Source organism: Belonocnema kinseyi, chromosome 8 (genome assembly GCF_010883055.1).
Source record: "Belonocnema kinseyi isolate 2016_QV_RU_SX_M_011 chromosome 8, B_treatae_v1, whole genome shotgun sequence".
Lineage (NCBI taxonomy): Eukaryota > Metazoa > Arthropoda > Insecta > Hymenoptera > Cynipidae > Belonocnema > Belonocnema kinseyi.
The window spans coordinates 48,270,831-48,276,858 of record NC_046664.1 but is presented as its reverse complement, the minus strand read 5'-3'; positions in this window follow the sequence as shown (position 1 = coordinate 48,276,858).

Here is a 6,028-nt window from a genome sequence, read left to right as displayed (position 1 = left end):
TTTCTGGGTGCCAAAAAAAAACCCAAAAATATCCCGTTAATAAATAACTGAAAATTGTCAATTTTTTGAAGGGGGTTGATTTTGGAAGTTAAGGGTTGGTTTTTTGGATTTTTTTTTGCGGATTTTAAGAGCCAAAAAAAAGCCCAAAATTCTGGTGTAATTGAATTTTTATTATTTAGTGATTAAATCAAAGGCGCATTTATAGAGTCTAACCATGCTTTCCGCGGTCTGCCTCTGGGCACACCACTCTTTGTTTTACCTTAATACACGTGTTTCGTTAGTCGTTCATCTTTCATTCGCTAAAGATTTCCAAGCCATCTCGAAGAATTTCTTCGACATATGTCAACCGTATATCATGGTTACGAATTTTATGTTAATCGCATTAATTTTACTCTTATCAGTTTCTTGATATGTCCACGTCTTGCTATCGTACAGTGCAGTCGGTATATAAATATAGAATGATGTATTGCCCTTTTAGCTTTACTTAATATATTTTTAATTGCCTTTATAGCTTGTAGGAGACATCCAATTGACTTCATACTCTTTCAGGACTTCTTAAAGTCTTCTTATGACCACATCATCAAATTCTTTTTCTACGTCAACAAATGCACAGAAAACTTTTTCCCTTACTTTCAAACTTTTTTCTGTGATCTGTCTGAAGCTACATATTTGGTCTTTTCTTCTGTTATTTTTATTGCCCGACGAACAACTATTTTTAAATATATATTTAACAATATGTATTCAATAAGCTGCTACCTCTTTGATTATTGTAGTTGCTTTTATCTCCATTTACTTTGTATATTGGTACAATACAGCTTTTTTTCTGTCACCTGCAACTTTTCTCATCTTAATACAAAATTTAATCCATTCGGACAACCTGTGCGGTATGTAGTCACAGTTCCGGTGTCCTAAATCTTCATCTATTGATAATTCCTTGTAAGATTCTCTTAGGCCATCCACTATCTCGTCAGTATCATAGAACATTTCACTCCGGCTATTTCTCATGCTGCCTAACTCTGCACTTTTACCTCTATTCATATTAATCAACAGCTATTCATAAAATAGTTTCTTGCTTTCTTTTATAGTCGTTCATGATTATTTTCTTTTTCTTATGTTCTGATTTTATCTTTACTTTTCTTGACTAGTAGTTTAACTCTCCTCTTTTGTGCTTGTAATCATTTTCAGACTATTTCTCTCCTCATCGTTAAGGCCTGCGTTTTTAAACTTTCTTTCATGCGCTTCTTTCTTTTTCAAACGGCTGCTTGACTTTTATCATTCTACCACACTTCACCAGACATTCTTCCTACAACCGCAGTGCCACGCACAACAGTCGCACTCTTAACAATGACATGTGCCTAATACGGATTGGTCGAGCTGAGTTTACTGAAGACTCCCGGTCAGGTTAGGTGGGGGTAGTGGAAGGCAGCTGTCCATCGGTGCAGTGTGGAAATATGGGCAGTGTGTAAATTTGCGTGTGTATGACACAACCTTGAATTCAGTCTGAAGGATAAAAGTACGATCGTGTTTAGGGAGTCTGACGTCACTTCCTGTTAACTTTTCACGGGTCTGTGTAGGGGGAACATTGGCGCATCCTTCCCAAAAGGATCCTTACCTCAATCACAGCCGAAGCGCCTTCTATATTTTCATTGTCTCTGAGCGCTTCTTAAGTGCCTTATCTATGCGTTCGTTTTTTAAATTCTGAAAATCTATTTGCACTTCCGGTTTATGTACATTTTTAGCGTTGATTCGCATTTATTTCGTTTTTTTTTTTGGTTCTTTCTTCTCCATGCCTGAACTAAGTTTATTTTGTAGACTAGAAGCTAATTTATCAGTATTGCATTCAGAACTCCTCATGGCCCTTCTATCTTTTACTAGCTCTCTTGTATTTAACCTTTTCTGCCTTTAAGTCTATTATACTGCGGCTATCTTCTCTACACCAGGTGTACATGTGAATCATTTTAAGTCTGAGCTAAATATTTGTAATAAATAAGCCCCTTTCTCAGCATAAGCTACCAAATCTGTTTTCGTTATCATTTGACCTTAGATCCCAAGAGTTACCTATCACCCTTTCTTAACCCTGACGTTCGAAGCTAAACCATCCATTCTTATCTCATAGCAGATTGATTTCTTTCACTATGATCGCAAATACTTCCTGTATCATATAAAGGGACCCAGGAGGCGTTTTTTATTTTTCTCGGATCAACATCAACTGGGGCGTAGGACGCTATAATAAATTTTCTTCCAATTCCTATTTTTATTGTAACCCACAGCAATCTGAGAGATACAAACTCTTAATCCCTGAGATGCTGCCTTGCGGTTTCATTCGATATTAAATAATTATAATGGCAACCAATAAAATATTACCCCTGTAAGGAGTTTAAGTGATAAAAATAGACATTGAAGATGCTCTTTCAAAAAGAAACAATTTCTAGAATTAGGGGAGTGTATTTGCTTGATAGTTGAAATCTTTGGTATATTTTTGTGTATGACATCTCAGAATACAAGTTTAACCGAGTTAGTTTTCTTGGGCTGAATTAATTAACATTTAGGATATTTCATTATCCTAATGGTGCCTACTATTGCACTAATTTAAATTATTGTAACCGGATGATAAATTTGAAAATACTAGTTTTAATTTCAAATTGTTTTATTTTGTTTATAAGAGATTATGTGTTAATAATGTTGAAAGATTAGGATTCTGAATTTTGAATAATAATGGTGGGAGCAATAAAAAATTCGTCACAGAAAAATTAAGGATTTGAAAAAATAAAGATCTGCGGCCACCTTAATATAAAACTCTTGCTATATTAATTGACTTCAATTTCTATTTCTTTTTATTTTTGTGCAGCTTCTTCCTCCTGACGATTATATTTTTAGTTAAAAATTGTATTATTTGATTGAAAATGAAAACCTTCGTCTTTTTGGGTTGAGAATTTAGCTTTATCGTGGTAGAAGATTAATTGCTTATTTGGAATTCATATTTTGGTGTTGAAAATCCAACTTTAACCTTTTTTAGTTAGAAAGGCAACAACTATTTGACTGCAAATGCTTTTCATTTTTTTGTTGAAATTAATTTCTTCAGCTAAAATTTTAAGTAATCTATTTTGAAGATTCACCATTTTAGTTGAATATTTATCTCTTTTATTAGAAATGTGATGAATCTTTTGAAAATTCGTTTTTTGTTTTAAAATTAATTTTTTAAACTGAAAATGTAATTTTTCCATTTCTGGTTAAAAATTCATCCGTTTTAGTTGAAAGTTTATGTTTTTTGGCAGAAGACTAATCTTCTTAGTTTAAAATTTCCTTTTTGAGTAGAAAATCCAACCTTTTTCAGAAAATTCGTCTTTTGGCTCAAAAGTTCAACCACTTGGGTGACTTTTTTATTATTATTGTCTGAGAAACTTTATTTATCAAAAATTCTGAAATTATTTGGAAAATTCATCATTTTATTTGGAAATACATCCGAAGGGATTCTGAAATTATTTGGAAAATTCATCATTTTATTTGGAAATACATCCCTTCGGTTTAAAATCTGACTATTTTTAGAAAAAAAGTCAACTTTGTTTGAAAACTAATGTATTTTGTAAAAAATTTATCTGTTTTTAGTAGCAAATTAAATTTCTTGTTTATAAATTTAACTATTTAACTGAAAATGTGTTCCTTTCTGGTTTAATATAATGTTCTCATCTAACTATTCTTCACCACTCCAGTTGAGGATTTATTATTGTAGTTGAAAATTCATCTGTTTGTTCGAGGATTTAATTATTTTTTGGGAAATTTGCTAAATTGTTCTTTGAAATTAATTTTCAAGCTGAAAATTTACTTTTTCATTATTGATTAAAAATGAACTTTTTTATTAAAAAATCAATATTTTCTGTTTGAAATTTCGTCTGTTTTACCTAAAATTTGTCTTTTGGCTTGAAAATTCAACAATTTGAATCACATTTTTTATCTATCTTCCCTACAAAAACTTTATTTCCTGAAAATTTAGCTGACTTTATAAAAAATGAATTATTTATTCGAAAATTTATCATTTTATTCTAAAAGTCTTCTTTTTGGTCTACAAATTTGACTATTTTGTTAAAAATTCCTTTGTTCTGCTAAAAATCCAACTTTTTAATTTTTGGTTGCAAACTGATTATTTTTGCCTAAAAAGTTAATTCTTTGTTTTAAAATTTATCTTCCTTGGTAGAAAAGTAAAATTCTTGGTTGAAAATTGGCCTTTTTTAACGTTATCTCTTTTGGTAGAAAAGTCATCTTTGTTTTTTGTTGAAATTCATCTATTGCATTTTTTGTTGAGAATTCATCATTTTAATTTGTAGATTTAACTTTCCGGTTTAAGAATTCAACAGTCTTATAAACAGTTCATCATTTTGGATTCACAATTTAGCTGTTTGGTTGAGAATCGAACGGTTTTCGGTTTAAGTTTAATGGTTTTAATTAAAAATTCAACCATTTGGTTGAAAATTCAATCTATTGTGTTAAACTTTAACTATTTAGTTGTAAATAAAACAGTCTTTTTAATTAATTTTCTTTCAAACAAATTAAATTGTTTGGGTCTAAATTCAATTGTTTTTGGTTGAAGTAATTTTTTTTTTTAATTTGACCATTTGGTTTGAAGTTAATCTATGTAGGTTGAAAATTCAACATTTTGGTTAAAAATGTATTTGTTATGTTTCGTTTATACAAGACTATATGTGTAAAATGTTATAGGAATAATATATATATATATATAAAGAAAGCTTTCTTAGTTTGCGACAGTTTGAAAATATGTTTGGAAGTTTATCACGCACATTACTCACACAAGGGGTAGGTAGAAAGTTTGTAACCACTCGAGTTGAATAACGAGGTAAATGAAGTTTGACTCGTTGTGATGACGGTTTAAAAATGAGAACAATTTATTTAAATCACAAAATCTACTTTAATAACAACATTAGATAAAAATAAATAAGAATAGTTAATACCACTCTGCAGTAAATAATGAACCTGCATTAGGTAATTATTGACTTAAAAATACTAATGTATTTACAATATATAATTTAATTTAATTATTATCCAGAATACTATACGTGTTAATTAGATCAAATCAAATTTAATGATTTAATTTTTATATTTTTCTCCTAATTAATGATTTGCTACTGTAGGTTGATCTCCCCTAGAGCAAAACTAGTTCCTTCGACTCAAGTACAGCATTATTGTGTATGCGTACAATCAAGGATATAAAAATAGACCCAATCCAGAATTATATAAAGAATTTCAAGAAAATGTAAATTCAAAAAATCACAGTGGATGATAGTAAGTTTGTAAAGGTAATCAAATACGTTATCGCCACATCCTAAAAACACTAATAACAAATAAATTCAATAAATACCTATGTTAAGTGATAAATGAAATTTTTATTAATAGTTATATAAACTTTCATACTGGCATACTTATTTTTCATGAAGATTTTTTTCCCATAAAAAACGTTTTTATGAGAAGAAAAATATCGAAATCATGTGATAATAATATAAATTATATATTATAAATTAATTATAGTATATAAATAACCATGAAATAAACGCTGTATGTTCCAATGTTTAAAACCAGAAATTAAAACAATAATTGTAAACACAATAATTCAAAGAAATAACAAAACTAAAGAAGTGGTTATAAATTAAAGTTCTATAGTAATACATTATCTAAAAATTTGAAAAGAAGTTTAAAATTTAACTTTAAAACTTTCTTTTTTCATCCACCACCACTTAAAATTTTTTCTTATTTCAATAATTCTTCGTGGAATTAAAAAAAGGTACTTAAACACTGTTAAATGCTCTCCATTTTGTTTACTGTCTAGTTCTTTTTATTCACACGTTTAAAATTTTGATTTTTCATAATTACTCTAATATCTGTTTCTTATTTGGAATTTATCTTTATTATCAGCTGCTATACACAGGTAGCAAAGCGAGTGTAAGAGTGAATGGGAAACTGAGTGACTGTTTCGATATTATTCAAGGAGTTAGACAAGGATGCGTTATGTCTTCATGGT